Here is a 17,545-nt window from a genome sequence, read left to right as displayed (position 1 = left end):
GATTTGTGTGACTGATTCTTACTTGATGTTGAGCTGTCAAACCAAAAGTTATCATTTTGCTAACAGCTGCTGACTTAAAAACCTCATACCTTTAATACTTCTAAATCATTGGTGGCTACTAGAAAGAGAATGGTGAAGTCAGGAAAAAATGTGTGCTTTACAGCTGCAGTGCGTTTTAAGTGTGAGAGAACCGTTCTGCTCAGCTGTGTTTTGCGTCATGGCTCATTTTCAATTTGTAGGTTTTTTTTTGTGGACAGAAATATTACTAATCGCTGGAATCTGGCTGTGTCGTGCCTGGTTAGGAGATGGTTATTAGTCCTTGATAGGCATACAGTTTCCATTGGTCCAGTCATTTCCGTTATTACACAATAATCAGGGTATATGTTTGAGAAAATCTGTGGTCATCGATGCAGACGTTCTGTCTTGACCGAAGGATGTTGACATGAATTAAGCTCGCAGCCACATCCCCATTCTCGCATTCAAATGTCATCTTGCACCGACTATAAGAAAGCACTCTTCTGCTCATCTAAAACAGAAAACAATGAATCAAGAGTGAAACTGCAGAATAGCTCTGTGGGAGGCATACAGACAGCCATTCGTCGATAATGTTTTATCAAAGGCTGAGCTGATGCCGTCATTGCTTGAATAATGATGTCTGTAAATGTCATTATTCTCCAGGTGGTCTGCTGAAAGGAAGTCAATAACAGATCACTCAGCCTAAGCACAAACTGTCAGCAGACGCATGCCACCAGAGCACTGCCTACACACTGAAGCCATTCACTGCAGCACATGGTGTTGACTATTGGCAAAACCTGGGTTTGATGTCTTTGGATAATGTGTGGTGGAACGCTTTCAGCACTGACACTTTTTCATTCAACATTGAGAATGTTTGACCTCTGTGATTAAATACAAGGCCATAAAAAGTTTTGCATATCTTAAATGGTATAAGAAAATTCTAAATGATCATTTAAAGAGGTCTTAAATTTGCGGAAAGAAAAATAGGAATTGAGATATGGTTTAATGTGAGTCAGTGTTTCCCATACATTGATTTATTTGTGGCGGCCCTCCACAATATCAACATTGACCGCCACAAATAGATTTCCGTGCTTCCCATTCATTAGCTAGACTGTGGCGGCCCGAAAATATATTTAAACTTCTCATAATAACATAAAGGTATTTAATGTCATGTTTTGCGGCATTGCTGTCAAACAAAACTAAATTCGAAAGCTCCATAAGGCTTTGTGTCTTTATCAAATCCATCTGTGCATGTGCTGAGTTTAGCGTGCATTTGGGAACGTAGCGGGGCACCAGTTACGCATATTTTCACACATGCATAGTTGACAATTTCCGCATTTCGCTAGATTTGTAGCTTTTGTACGTTTTCTGCCAAATTAAAAGCTTGACTGCCGTTTTCGTCAAAATAAAAGCTCAAGTGTTTATCTCTTTCAAGTATAGTAATTAGGACAAAACTAATTATGAATTTATTTATTTTTCCTTTATTTATAAACTTAAAAAAAAAAAAAAACATTTTATTTATTTTTCAGTGCGTTTTCTTTTTACAATATATGGCTATTACTGTCATAGGATTAATATTAAATATTATGTAGTGTATTGTAGACTGAGGCAGTATCACAACTAAAGAGGTTTCAGTCCCCTTTAAAGTACAGGTACAAGTCAATGCGCAGACTTACTTCTTTGTTCTCTGAATTTGCTCACTGAATATGGGTTGGAGCTAGTCTGGCTATCACCAGACCAAGCTCAATCTTTTAAGATTGAACATTAGTCGGGGTCTGCTCTGTATTTTCTACTGCACAAGAGGCATGATCTACGGGCATAGTTCAAACAATCTTTCCTTCTGAACTGACAACAAGTGGCAAGGATCTACATTTTCAGGTTTGACAGTACAGGTCTATGTACCGCATGCAGATATTTCAGGAAGATTCAGAGATGTTACTATATCTCTACCTCACCCCATGGCATTCTTTTTTTTTTTTTTTTGTGCAGGACTTATGGGGTTAGTTCTCCCAAAAAATTTAATTCTGTCATTTACTCACCCTTGTGTCATTCCAAACCCGTAAGACTGTTGTTCATCTTTGGAACACAATCATTAAAATAATCCATGTAACTACAGTGATTTGACCTCAATTTTATGAAGCAATGCGAGTGCTTGCTTTGCACAAAACTTAATTTACCACTTTATTTAAAAAATATTTATCTCATACGCGCATGTTCACAAGAACACCATGAAATGTGACTGGTTAACATGCATGTGTATAAGGTATGCGAGAGCAGACATTGTTGCGCGAACTTGCGTTGGAGAGTAATAGTTCGTAAATAAAGTGGTAAATTTATATATATATATATATATATATATATATATATATATATATATATATATATATATATATATATATATATATACATATACAGTGAGGAAAATAAGTATTTGAACACCCTGCTATTTTGCAAGTTCTCCCACTTAGAAATCATGGAGGGGTCTGAAATTGTCATCGTAGGTGCATGTCCACTGTGAGAGACATAATCTAAAAAAAAAATCCAATTTTTTTTTAACTATTTATTTGTATGATACAGCTGCAAATAAGTATAATTTATTGATATAATTAACTGCAAAAGCCTCTAAGTGCCATCTGAAATTTTATTCTAGAATTATCATTTTTATCAAGCTTGTATATGTAAGCTCAGTAATTTTACTTAAATTACAATTAATAGGTAATTTTCATTGCCATTTAAGTGAAATTACTGAACTTAAATATACAAGCTTGATAAAAATGATCATTCTAGAAGAAAATTTCAGATGGCACTTAGAGGCTTTTGCAGTTAATTATATCAATAAATCATATATCAATATATATACAGTACAGGCCAAAAGTTTGGACACATTACTATTTTTAATGTTTTTGAAAGAAGTTTCTTCTGCTCATCAAGCCTGCATTTATTTGATCAAAAATACAGAAAAAAATGTAATATTGTGATATATTATTACAATTTAAAATAATTGGTTTTCAATTTATTATACTTTAAATTATTATTTATTTCGGTGATGCAAAGCTGAATTTTCAGGATCATTACTCCAGTCTTCAGTGTCACATGTGACATCCAGTCAATCACATGATCCTTTAGAAATCATTCTAATGTTCTGATTTATTATGAGTGTTGGAAACAGTTCTGCTGCCTAATATATCTGATGAATAAAAGGTTAAAAAGAACTGCATTTATTCAAAAAAAAAAATTTTTTTTTTTTATATAAATCTTCTTTATTATCACTTTTTATCAATTTAACACATCCTTGCTGAATAAAATTGATTTATTTAAAAAAAAATAAAGAAAAAAAATTACTGACCCCAAATTACTGACCAGTAGTGTATATTGTTGTTATAAAAGATTTCTATCTTGAAAACATTTGCTTCTTTTTTTTTTTTCTTTTTTTTATTCATCAAAGTATCCTAAAAAAGTATCACAGGTTATGAAAAAATATTAAGCAGCAGAACTGTTTCCAACTTTGATAATGAATCATCATATTAGAATGATTTCTAAAGGATCATGTGATAGACTGGAGTAATGATCCTGAAAATTCAGCTTTGCATCACCGAAATAAATGTTAATTTAAAGTATAATAAATTGAAAACCAATTATTTTAAATTGTAATAATATATCACAATATTACATTTTTTTCTGTATTTTTGATCAAATAAATGCAGGCTTGATGAGCAGAAGAAACTTCTTTCAAAAACATTAAAAATAGTAATGTGTCCAAACTTTTGGCCTGTACTGTATATATTTCAAACAAAGCACTTGCGGCGCTTCATAAAATTGAGGTCAAACCACAGGAGTCACATGGATTACTTTAATGATGTCTTTACTACCATTCTGGGGCTTGAAAGTGGTAGTTGCGTAGCTATCAATGGAGGGACAGAAAGCAAAGCTTTCTGATTTAATCAAAAAGACCTTCTCTTACGGGTTTGGAAAGACATGGGGGTGAGTAATTAATGACAGAAATATCCTTTTGGGTGAACTAACCCTTAAAAAGGTCTTAATCCTTAAGTTAGATTTTTTTTTAAACCAGCAGATACCCTGTAAATAAAAAAATAAACAAATAAACTATGGAAAATGTAATGATGGCATTAGTCAAACACTTTAGTGTCAACAATGTTTGCCTGTTTATGAAAAGGCAATGGGTAACTGCATCACTGCAAAGGGGTTATATTATGAGGAATCTTTTGAGATAAGAGCTTATTGTACCATCATGAAGACGTGCTGCTTTTCTTCCATACCAGTAGACGCACAAGATAATGCTTCTTTGTGATTGTCATGTATTGTTTCTTCCACCACAAACAGAAGTGAAACATGCATCTAAAAAAACTGACTTAAAGTTTAAACTTCTCCTATTAGTATTGGTTGTTATTGAATGGCTTATGGCCTAATTTAAAGGGTTAGTTCACCTAAAAATAAAAAATTCTGTAATTGAATTAATGACCCCTCATGTCGTTCCAAATCCATGAGATTTTCGTTCACCTTCAAAACACAATATTTTTGAATATTTTTAACATTTTTTCATAATTTTTGTCCATCCATTGAAAGAATTAGTGTGAGTAAATTACATAATTTAAATTTTTGGGTGAACTAACCCTTCTGAATCACTTCTGATCGCCCAATGATGGATTGGAAGTAGATGTAAAGTGCCAGTTAGTGTATTAAAATGTGAGGACCCTATTGGAATTCATACGTTTTATTATTTTCAAGCAAGTGTGCAGTGCACATCCTGAAAAGTGAAGCCAGCACATTTTGATCACCCCCTGGTGGCTGGCTGTAGTAGAAGTCAGCTTTACAGTCTGTGTTCAAGTAGTTTTTGCATTAATCACAACAGCATAATTGCAATTTGATGGTGCAGTTCTAGTAAAGACTTCGTCTGAGGGACAAACAATAAAGTTTGTGTAGACGTGGTACTTTGCTTTAGAACACTTTCCAGTTTCATTATTTTTTTAATTCATTATGCTGCATTTACTTACGTGATGTGGGTTGGTTTGTGAAACTGGGCTGTTTTGAAACAGTCTGTGTTAAGAAATGTTAATGGTTTTGGCAACTTTCCCTGAAAATGTTTGAAATGTTTTAAATTTTTTGGATCGATTTAACAGAAAGTTTTGAGTTACCTAATATGTTCATGAAAAGTTTAAGAGTGTAAGGTCAAATTGATTTCAGCTGTGGTGTTTAAAGTTGGCCTTTTCACTGTTACTCTGGGTGAAACCAGCAGTGTGGTGACCGCTAGCAAGAGACGCTGTTGAGAGAGGTAACTAAGTGATGCTGACAGCCCTGACTTCACACACCACATAAGACAGATTCTGGCCTTACCCTCCTAAGCTGGCGAAACAGTCCTGATGCATAACAGAAGCAAGTGTTTGGCAAAGGTCTTTACACTCAGAGGGGAGTGTGCCACTTTGCTGCAAAAAAAGTATTTTTTCTTTCTTTTTTTTAATACTTGTTAAACCTATATTTGCTACACTGATTTGACTTTTAAAATTCTGGAGTAAATTTTAGATTCTTTTATTGGGTGGCAGCAGACCACCGTTTCCTGAATGCATAAAACAAAACGTCATCTTACTGTGTGAAATCAACCTGTTAAACCAGTTTGGTGTACTATCATATATCTATAAAATAGGGCTTGTTGTAAGAATTGTTTAGGAAAGTTCCATTTAAAACTGCAGAGCTGTTCAATAAAACCTGACAAAGAAACACTGACCTGCAAAAGAGACCAGCAATGACGGTGTAAAACCACCAACCTTGTCTATTATGTTAAAACCATCACAGCTTCTCTTTCCTCCCACACACTGGATGCTTTTCCTCCATTAATGCCAAATATATTGGCTCATATAGTCACACCCCCATTACACTCATTGCTTCATCATTAATTCATCACGAGTGTAGTTAGTCCATTCAACCATTTTTATTTATTTTTTCCCCAAGGTTGAAAAATCTCACTCTAGCAACTCTTTGGAAAAGGGTTAGGGTTGTTCTGTCAATGTCAGAAAAATATAACTGTATATATATATATATATATATATGACCATTTTAGTGTGAGTAAATTACATAATTAACATTTTTGGGTGAACTAACTCTTCTGAATCACTTCTGATCGACCAATCAGTCACATGCTCAGATACCGTGACGGTTCTGTTGCGGGTTCCCGGCCTGTGTCTATTCTGAAACCGTATAGTTTGCCGATAGTGCTGCACTGATCATAATCCGCGGGTCAAATAATAAAAACATAACATTCCAGGTAATTGAGCGTGGATGACAGATAAATCATTATAATGTGTTGAGTTTAATAAAGACACGGAACTCTCATCACGGTAAAACGCCATGAACGTGCGTCACTCTTTTAGTTTCGTTTTCAACAACGTAATTCTCTTCAGGGAAAACCAATAAAGGAAAACATATCAGGGCTCGACATTAACGCTTGTCTGGGACACGTGTGGTTTTTTTTGAAGGGACAAGTGAAAGAGAATTGTACTTGTCCAACTGGACAAATGCCCTGATTAAAAAAATAAAGTAATTAAAAAAAATAAAAAATAACTAGGGAATCACTGAAATGCCCTTTTATAAAGGTAAAAAAAAAAAAAGAAAAGATTCTCATAAGAGTGTTTTCCAACAGTGATGTAATGAAACATTGACAATTTAAGTTTGAAGGGAGTAAAGCCTCTGTTTAGGCTATTAAGGAAATGTAATTTTGTGAAAAGAAGAACTTTTATTTTAAATAAATGTTCATTTTAAATCAGCCTACTTCAGTGTGATATGTTACCATATTATCATGCTTAACACTGAGAATATGAATTATTGGAATGTGATGATCAGATGCAGATATCTAAATCACAGAATATCATAGGTTTGGGTGGTTGGTGGGTGGATTATTTATTTTTTACTGCGGATTCAGGTGACTCAAAGTGCACCAGATTAATGAATTCTTCTTTAAATTGTACAAATTTCCTTACGGGGGCGGCATGCCCCCAGACTCCCCTAGAGGTACCGAGCTCCACCCACAAAAATACTGTGGGAAACACAGTAGGCTATATGATGGTCTACGAAAAATACAAATTTAATTATCTTATTATTAAAAAACATTATAAGATTTACCACCTCCGCCTCGTTTTGAGCCAGGAAAAACCCTGTATAGAACTTTTTTTTATTGCACCAGCAGTCAAAGTCTGCTCAGACATACACACATCCATGTAATCTACTGCTGAGGAGGCTGGTTGGCAGAGACTTTCATTTGGTTTTTACTGCCTGTCCGGTTAATCTTATATATAATGATATCTGCACTCCTGGACTTGATAGGAATCTTTATATCAGACGCCTACTGTCTCAGAACTGCAGTACTGCACTTACAGAGACAAATACCATTGAGGATATTCTCTCAATGGTTTGCCACATGTGGGCATAGTAGTGTTGTCAAAATGATCAATATTTCAATACGTATAGGTACTGATATATCCGAAACGTTTCAAGTAATCCTTTTCTGCAGTATCGATGCATTGATACTAGCTGCACGTTCTCCCTCTCTCTTTTCTCAAACTGTAAATTGACAGTTTGACACACACCCGCCTCCTCTCATTCACTTCGGTTGAATAGTGTTGGTGTTACAGGTCCTGAGTTTCAGAGCGAGGTTGCAGGTATTGCGCATAATTTTACTCATTCATGCAGGTTTCACGCTCACACCAAAACTGTGCACCACTGATCTATACAAGTGCCGTGCATGTAAAGCCGCCTTCTCAAACCGCTCGTGAGTACCAAATTTAGTTGGCACTGCAAATACACACAAAATTATGTCAAAATGCCCGTCTTGGCAAGTATTCAGGAAAACTGTCATTTTTAGAATATAAATAGAAACAGAAAACAAATGTTGGGTAACAGTAAATAGGATCCATGCATAAAATCTTAAAGTGACAGCAGCCTAATACACCTGCTGCTCTCTGTCATGTTAATCAGAGAACAAAAGACTCTTTGCTCACACTTTGCTCTTTGAATGAATAACTTTTGTAACTTACCTTGTACTTGTAAGCATTAATCTGTATTTCATTTTTGCAATGAAGACTATCCAGTACATTTGATTACTGTATTTAATTTCTGTAGTATTTCTTACCTGAATACTACTGTTAGACCCACCTGAAAAAATTTTTTCATTTGCCTCTTTATTCTATTGTATTTATTTGTGCTATCTTTTGCAATTAGTTTATTTGTTCTTATTTTATTACTGACTGTTTTCTTGTTTTTTTATGTAAATTTAGTTCAAAGTTTCAAAAAGCATCCCTGTACTGTAAAGCTATTGCAACAAAATTAATAAAATTATCAAAAACTTTATTTTATATAAAGTCTGTTTTCCCTATGTATAGAATATGGATATTTTTCAAGTTATTGTATAGAAGTTAGAAATTCCAGTATCGTGACAACACTAGAGGCACCCAAGATGTTCAAATTCAGAAATCATTAGCAGTGTTTAACATGCCTGTCCATGTGCGTTAATCGAAATTGAATCGTAAAAGGCATCACCCACGCGGCTCTGTTGACAGAATAGAACCACTGCAGAGGGATGAATCACTCATTCTTTCATTGTTTCGTGACCATCTGCACTCTGGGTGAGGTGTGGTGGTGGGGGGCTTGGTTAGGCGCCACATGATGAACAGCAACACTGTTACAAATACATCCATTGCATCTCTGCTTCCCTCCCTGCCTGCCTATATGAAATAGGAGGTTCTTCTGTGTGAGTGGGCAAAGTCGTGACAGTCGTCTCTGCCGTGAGGAAGAGAACTGAAACACTCGTAGGAGTGCAGATGCCCACGCTCTTTCATATAAACCTATGTGCGTCCACGACTGTACAACCTGCACACCTCAACAGTCTAACACATCTCTATAGCAGGTGTCCAAGCAGATAGGCACACAGTGGGTCTTTCTAAAACGCTGGATGCCCATTGTGGGAATGATTGCGTTTCTGTGCATGATGCCAAAAATAATTGGCAAAATTATGTATTTGACTCTATAATAATGGAAATGGATGCAGCTCAAATATTTTGCATATAATTAATTTAGACTATTTAGATTTTATGTAACTATTTAATGTAATAAAGTGTGGTATTTTGGTTGGTCCTTCACCTTCTGTTTCACTCATTGTTTGAATGGAGAATGGTGGCTAAACTAGCAGCAGTGCAAGCCAGACACTCACTACTCTGCAGTTTCTTAAATATTCCTTGTGTCTCTTTGCAGTCTTATTCTTAGATAAAGATAAATAGTCTAAGTCTAATACCTCACTCTAAAACTCAACTATCAAGTTATCAAAATGACTCATTTTAAACAATGAATCATGATTTACTTATTGTAGAGTTAACGAAAGTTATCATGAGCATTGTAATGTTGGAAGCAGATGTCATAAGAAATTTCTGTAGACCGGGAAGATTTTAAAACGAGCTGTTTATTCATAAAGGTCCCGATATACTTCAAGCGAAATCGAAGAACGAACTGATGTGACATCATGTGACACAAAATCAGGCTGAAACGAAGTTCGTTTGGAGTTTGCTTTGGGAGTTTCGAAACGGCTTGTCATATGGCCTCTGGGCAGTCCTTGGGCAATGAAAGCTGCTATGGAGTCCAGACCTTAAGAGGGACTTAAACAATGGCCTGTTTTCATTTGTGTTCATCATACTAGAGGCCAAAGTTTTATGGACATGCTTGCTATTAATAGAAATTGTTATGGGTCACGCAAAATTATTATTCTGTATTTTAATCTTGGTCATAACATGACCATGTAGTCTGAAGAAACAGAAGAGATTCAAAAGCGGTTCGCAAACTTCAACATACTAGCCTTAAAACTTGTTTTTCCATTGCAGTGATGTATTTTCAAGGTTAGTTCAGTGAGTGTAAAGAGCATTTGCGTGGAAATTCCATATAGTGCATAAAATACAAGGAAAAACTTGGGTAACTGCTCCAGTGGAAAACTAGATTATGGATGGTAAATTGACAATGAGAATGGTGTGGTGTGTGAGGACCGGTAAAGTCAAACCCTTGTGGGTGTCACCTGAGGAACCTTCTGCTCTCTTCTCTTTTTTAAGTGGCACATGTCAAAGTTTGTGGTTGGAGAATGTGGTCTTTTCTGGATAAATTGAGAATCACGATTTTTTTTTTTTACCGAGAACACGATTCTCCCATGATTCTGAACAAACAACTAAACAAAATAACGTAATTTATTAGAGGTTCTGACCACATGTACATTTGCTACAGTCTATTTAAAATGTTTAATTAATCTGAATTATTTTAATAACTTGGTTTGAATTAGTGATTCAATGACTCATAAATACTTTCATTACTAAATGAATCTGTTTTTGAGTCAGTTTTTTTTTTTTTTTTCAAATCTCTTGAATGAATGAATGATTCAATGACAAATAAATTTTTAAACAGTCAGTTTGTCGACACCTGTTGGCGTAAAAGATGTAATCGATACATCCATTTATTGAAACACCATCTTACTTTCAATTGGTGATTTTAATCAATTTTGACCGCTACCGTAGACAGTGTTTATATCAGAACTATAAACTTATCCCAGTACTTCTGTGATAAGAATATCTGTAACAGAAATTATGATACTGTGTGGTTGAAAAGAATGTGTGTGAAGCTGTTTTATACATGACAGCTGCCGTATGGCTCAGCGGCAGCGCCAATGCAGATCTGAATATCCCAGAGTGATTGTGTTAAAGGTTTAATACGCTCAGGCTATTTAAGGCAGTTCTGGCTATGGTTCAACGACAAATGTTAGTTTGCCATCAGTTGACAGAAGATGAATATCGATATCTTTGTCATGGTATCCTTTTAAGGGGATTTCCCATGACTGGTGTCAGCGCTGTTCAATGCATTGATCTCTTTTCAGCTATTCACCGTTACCCAGGTGATGCATTGCTCATCGATTGAGCCTTGTAACGTTGGCACTCAGTTAAATCAATTTCAACAACTTTACATTCATGAATGAATCACCATTTTTAAGCTTATTAGTTGAATGAATGGTTTAATGATGGCTCACTCATAGAGACAGTCCCTTGTGCCCCCTTCTGTCATAACAATGTAACTGCACCTCACTGATTGACAGTCTGTAATTTAGTCTTAAAGTCTTGTAGGTTCTTTAATAAGCCAGAGTATCCTAACATGGATAGTGTTTTGCGCAAACTCTGTTTTTAAAGGCCTATTAAAATGTTCTTTGTAAAATGAATATTTGTTGTGCTTTGAATCTTAATTAAAACAACAATTACAACATTACTGTAAATAATATAACCAAGGCAACATCCATGTGATATTACTCTATCTGAAAAAAAACAAGTTAACAATGACAGTCAACAGAGAGCTTACATATCACTTATATAAAGCTTGAACGATCGTGATCAGTATCGGCCTATCATGATGACGAGAAATCTGTAGTCGCTATCGGCTGCAAAAATCCTGATCGGAGGATCCCTAATTAGCAACTATCACTGTGGCACCAACTCTGTGTCAGTGAAGGGCTCAAACAAGTGTTCCTTAATAATGTCAGAGTCCATTTCCTTCAATAAAGGACCAACCCCTCATCCTCAAAAGTATGTGCAATCGATAAAATTGAATAGCCTGTGCATGAAATAGTTTTAATTAAACCATATTGTTGATGAAAATGAGAAAAATAAATAAAACTGCTAGTTATTATTAATAATACATCAATGTTTTTTGAAAAAGAAACCTCTTCAATTTGTTACCATTTCAAATACCAGCATTTCTGTTTGAGCTGAAGCTGAAAAGCTGAATGTACACCGGTAAACTGAAGCGCTTTGTTAGTGGGTTAATTAACTCAACGACACGCATCCTATATGAGATGAATCAGATATTTATGCAACATATATGACCGTCCCAATCATAGTTATTAATGTTGTGCATTGGTGTTTGAGCTGTGCACTGAAGCTATAGGATGATCACCAGTAAACTGAAGTGCTTAACTATTGCGTTTTATGTAGCTTATATGACAGACGTGTTGAGCATGTTGCACTTTAACCGTATTTTCCTTTTCTAAGTGATTCCAATCATCATATGTCAAGCAATTCAAAACCATCATGGCGAACAGTGCGCATCTGAAGTGTCTCGTCTGGAGAAAAGTCCATTATTTATCGGCTTTAATACATCGGCCTAATTTTCTTATCTTACCTAATTTTTGCAGATGACCATTACATTTAAAATGAACACATTTCTGCCGAGATATGGTGACCGATATATTGTGCATCCCTAGTTTGGATGTAATAGTGTTTTCATGCTTTTTCATGTCACATTTGGAAAAGGATAAATTAATTGAAGTTACATCATCTGAGTAAAGCTTGAAATGCCAGCTGCTCTTACTCTTGAGTCAGCCGTTCCTATCTGACTGCAAGTTTTCAGCATCCCTTTGCTCTAAAATCTCAATGCTAGCATTTCATAATCGAAAGCATTATTTTGTGCAGGAGTGTATGATGTGCAGCAGTAAGCGCCTTTTCTAATGCACTGCCATGACACTTCAGACGTGCGTTCTTGGATTATCTTGACAGGCAAATGTTAGAAAACCTGTGTTCACCACACTGAAATTTATTCATGGTTTATGCAAAGCAAGAAGAGTAAGACAGTAAAAAAAAAAATTAGTTCTTGCATGGGAATAAGATGCAGTGTGGTATACGTTGAAATTCATTTGTCAAAAATGTATTTATTACATTTATGGTCCTGTTACAAACTATTAGGCCCGAAGGTATTCACTTTCATTTTAATTGTTACATTCTAGTCTATTTTACTTGGCCGTTTAGTTGATGTCATGTAGGCCTATGACATTAAATATGTCATTTCCATCCTTAATTTTTACTTTGTTCAGTGTGATTCCAGAGGGTTAGACTAAGAAAAAAATCATTGTGTCCAAGTATATTTGTTTTGAATGTTGATTTTCAACACCTAGTTCATGACTGTATTAATTAGGAAATTGTTTCTGACTTCTGTCCTCAATATCATGTATCATATCTTTTTTGTTTTTATTTGTTGGGTAAAACTTTACTGGAATACACAGAGGCAAGAGACTACAACCTAATTTTTTTGTACCTATCAGCCATAAAGAGCTCTTAAAGTGAACTAGGAAAAGGCTCATTTAACTATTCACACTGTTGCTTTTGGAACCCAGTTTAAATTAACAACAAATATTATTCACAATATTTGAAGTTAGACAATGTCAAAGAAAGAATCTAGGACAAAATTCATTCTGACATGAAGCAAGAGCTCCTCACATACGCATGTTCTGCGAAAAGCTCTTGCGCTGCACAAGCAGCAGAGCACCACTGAACGTCCAAACAAACAACTTATCAGACTTGCTAACTAATAGCTTTTGTTTCATCTGTACGTCACAATCAAATCAAATGTTTCTTCATGCGGAAGTCTTTGCATTTAAGTAATTGGCATTTCTTGTCAAATACCAATTTTAAAGGGGTGGTATAATGCCCTTTTCTCAAGATGTAAAATAAGTCTCTGATGTCCCCAGAGTGTGTGTGTGAAGTTTTATCTCAAAATACCCCACAGATATTTTTATATAGCATGTTAAAATTGTCACTTTTTGAGGGTGAGCAAAAACGCACCGTTTGGTGTCTGTTCCTTTAAATGCAAATGAGCTGCTGCTCCCGGCACAGGGGGCGGAGCCTCAAAAGCTTGTGTCCTTTTACCTCACACAGACATGCACTAAAAATGGGTGGGGCTTATGTAAATTTTAGGGTTCATGATGTCACTAACCTGGGAGGAATGTCGTGTAGTCCCTACCAGCCATTTGTTGTAGTCCTTAAAAAGCAATTTCTTTAAAAGAAAATATCTCCCTTTGCTTTTAACTTTGAGCGTCGTAACTTTGCAGATGTTGTTTATGCTCAAACAGCAACATTACACACTAACTAAAGTTAGAAAAGTGAATTCATAATCAATCACCCCTTTAAATGTCTTGTAAGCTGTTGGCCATAGTGGCAGGCAGATGAATGGCCCAGAATTACCCACCACTGCCCTAAAAGCACCTACATTTGGCTAAATGTGGTAATTTCATGGTCACTTTTTGTAATTCTTAATGCTTAATAACAGGATCTCTTTTATCTCATTTATGCATGGGACATGTGGTCACAGAAGTTCATAGTTTGAAGTATAATTTGAGACTGGCTGTCTGTCAGTCCACCCCACCTCTTTTATTCTGCTCGCCTCAAGCATTTTAATCCATGTTCTAATTTATTTGGCATCTTATTTTTCCTTGTATGGTCACATCCGTGTTTGTCAAGCATCCTCTCCCCCTACTCTACCCATCAACTCTTTGGGGAAAGCTCCCCCTTTCTCTCGGTGCCAGATCTCTCCCCCTGTGGTGCTCTTATTTCCTGACCTTGCCCTTTTTCTGTTGTCATCCTTCTTGCCTCATTTTAGAGGCTTGGTTACCTCTATTCAACTATCCACCAGATGGTATTCAAATTAGACCCCTTGCATGAAAGCCGATTTTTTTTCCACGCTCTTGGGCTGGAGAGTGGGCGGGGTCACCCTGGAACAGTGACCCAGAGACCCCTGTACGTCTCTTTCCGCTGTCTGTAAGGGAATGCAGAGACCAGGACTCACTCCCTGGGCTGCTAGGCCAGGGCAGCCCGCAGAATCTCTTATGTTTCTGGAAGACACAAATAGAAAAATGTGCTGCCTATTTTTCAAAGTTATGTTGAAAGGGAAACCACACATATGCTGACAACGTAATGCTAGAGTTTAATCGGGTTTCATCCCTGAATGTTGATTAGAGTGAAAAAAGTGTTTTATGACTAGAGCACATTATTTTTACACTACTCTCATCTAAAAAGCAATTTCAGTTTCTAAATCCTGCAAATCTTCCACTAATTCAAGTTTGGGAGAACTTCTTAGCTCCAGCACACTTTAACAATGTTAAAATACTTTCTCCTATCCCCATTTCATGTGCATAGAGAACTTTATGTAAGCAGTTTGTAGGTTAATTTAAACACTGTGGCTCTGTTTCACTTTAAGTATTGCTCATTGTTTGCATTGCCTGACATTGGATCAGTCAATGACACGAGTTTGGAGCAGCATCCTAACTCATCTATTTGTCCAAGCAATGGAAGAGGTCATTATTTTGCGCAATTTTGTTTGGTGCCACTCAAGGCAAAGAAATTACACACCCAGATAGGCCTGGGCCATGGGTTTGTGTCTGGCCCTTGGAGAGGTCATTCAAATGAGCCCATAATATTAGAGCCTCTGCAAACGTGGTGTTGTTTTTGTTACTTTTTTTCCCCATCATTTATGAGACATGCTTCCCCGCCATTGACATAGTAGTTCATGATGCATCTTCTGAAAGAGTACAGAATCTCTGGATCAAAAACACAGGCGAAAAAGAAGCAGAAACTAGCGATAGCATATGAAAGCAGATGCATACGTAAAATAACGCGACCATCAACATTAAACAGCATATAAATCAAAACTGCCTAACGTTATTCCGAATGAAATGTCGACCCAGGACAAGCTATAGGACTGTGAAGCTTTGAGGGTGTTGATGGACTCGATCTACTCCATCTGCATGTGTTTTGATCATCGATCTGAATCCGATCTGGATGTAGTTTTTGAAAAAACGCTTTTGTTGCTTTTTATGAAACTTAACCAGATTCAAGTGTTGGGGAAAAAAAGAATGCATTATGCTAGAATAAAACAGTTGTTTTGTTTAAAAGGGTCTGTTCTTTCTTTTAATATATTGTATGTTCAGAGATTCATGCAACAAAATATCCTGGGGCCATGAATGCTGGCGCTGGGTCTCAACTTAAAAAAATAAATAAAAAAAACCTGCTGGGAAAATATTTAAAAGAAAGCTCTAAAATGTAATTAAAATGAATTATATCACTTGTGTGACATTTGTGTGTTATCCAAATCCTTCCTTGAATTTGAGCCTTAAATACTGTTTCCGTCATTCAAAACCGCCTATTGTTGTGACCAGCCTGGCCTGCACTCGATTGCTCAGTTTTATCAAGTTACAACTATAATAGAACTTTAACTATTAAAGGTTCACTTTCAGTTTAAGGAATTTGATGACAATACTAAGTTTCATTGCATCACACAAACGCAAAATAAATTCCCTTCAGGCAGTTTGAACACACTGGGATTGTAAGGTTGACATCATAAAGGTCTGTTTATGTTCTGCCTTCCTCTGTGGTTCTGATTACCAAAGAATGTTTATAATCTGGATTCAAAGTCTCATGGGAACCATTGACTCAGCACCAGCCACTGTTCCTGTCATGACTGAGAACAGCATGTCTGAAACGGCTGGGAACTCTGCATAGAGAGGCGTTGAGGTATGAAAAGCAGTGCACTATACACTGCAATAGTCTGATGATTTTTGCGTATTCTCGTTTCGCAACTGTTGCGTACTTCATGCGGTTTCTCTTTCACCGTTTCGATGCAGCTTCCTGTCCACACTGAAGCTTTTCTTCTACAACACTCGCTTATTATGACTGCAGGATTAGACTGTGGTTTTGTGAGGGTCTCTTTCACTGCAGCTCTGACAGATGACCTATTGAAATCACTATAGAACTGTCTGCCTGTTGCCAGGGCAACACTCGCTCGCTTCTGCTTTTTATGCGCTCACGTGACTGGCTGTTGACGTCACCGGGGGAGGGACGCGGCCAGAGTTTGGTCCACTCCTGACTGCATAGGGCTTCGAAGAATCTTGAGGACTTGTTGAATTGACACGGTTAGTCTTAGTCTTGGTTGTCTCTTTTCACTGTCTGTTACCACTCTCATCGTCGTCGTCGTCGGCTGGTGTAAATAGCCAGGTTATGGACTGTTGAAGGCAGTGGATTGCAGGGGAGAAATAGAAATAGAAAAAGAGGTAAGTCATACTCCTTATGTTTCTTTTGTAGCAATGTCCAATGGTTTTAAGGGTTATTTGAGTATGTGATGTCACAGAACTAGTGAGATTTTATTGGTTGAGTTATGCAAGAAGTCAGTGTGATTATTTGTGCACAGCTGTTGCATGCTGGCTCACTCCTTCACACGCTAACGGTGCATTGGGGATCTATGAATAGGAGAAAGATGTAGTTAAGATGTAGTCATTCACTCGATAAACTCCCCCCACACACAGATCATCTCCTCCAATGTTTCCCTGCCATTTCATATCCTATCCATCTCTTCATATTATAGGTTTGTTTGTGGACGGGTTAAATGAATTGGAGGGAGATGGTCCACTTAGCGCTCCACCACCAGCTCTGAATATTGTCATAGCAGAAACGGCTACATTAGAGAGCCTCATGGGAAAGGAGGAGAGATGAGGAAGCTTGCATAATGTTTCCAAATTCTTCCTCTTCTCTTCCCCAACTTTTCATTTTCACCTTCCCCCACACTTTCACTGCTCGCTTAACTCATGCATGTGGGTGAGCGTGTGTGTAAAGAATGCGCTCTCTGAGGAGACGCACTTGCACTGAATACCAGAATAGCCCCATCCCCCCTGTCGCATTGAACGTGG

At 36.7% G+C, this 17,545-nt stretch overlaps 1 protein-coding gene across 2 annotated transcripts in view; it reads left to right on the top strand.

Moving 5' to 3' along the window:
- ncalda (neurocalcin delta a) overlaps positions 1-17,545 on the top strand; it is a 53,582-nt gene that overhangs the window by 9,943 nt on the left and 26,094 nt on the right. Inside the window, exon 1 of one of the 2 annotated variants that reach the window (XM_079894859.1) lies at positions 16,662-16,912. The exons of the other annotated variant lie outside the window; for it this stretch is intronic. The gene's annotated coding sequence lies outside the window, so the exon portion shown is untranslated. Of the gene's footprint in view, positions 1-16,661; positions 16,913-17,545 lie in introns of those variants that run through there. 2 annotated transcript variants of the gene reach the window in all.

The sequence above is a fragment of the Squalius cephalus genome (genome assembly GCF_949319135.1).
Source record: "Squalius cephalus genome assembly, chromosome: 15".
Taxonomy (NCBI): domain Eukaryota; kingdom Metazoa; phylum Chordata; class Actinopteri; order Cypriniformes; family Leuciscidae; genus Squalius; species Squalius cephalus.
Note: the sequence above shows the minus strand (reverse complement) of the source record. Positions and strands in the feature narration are given on the sequence as shown.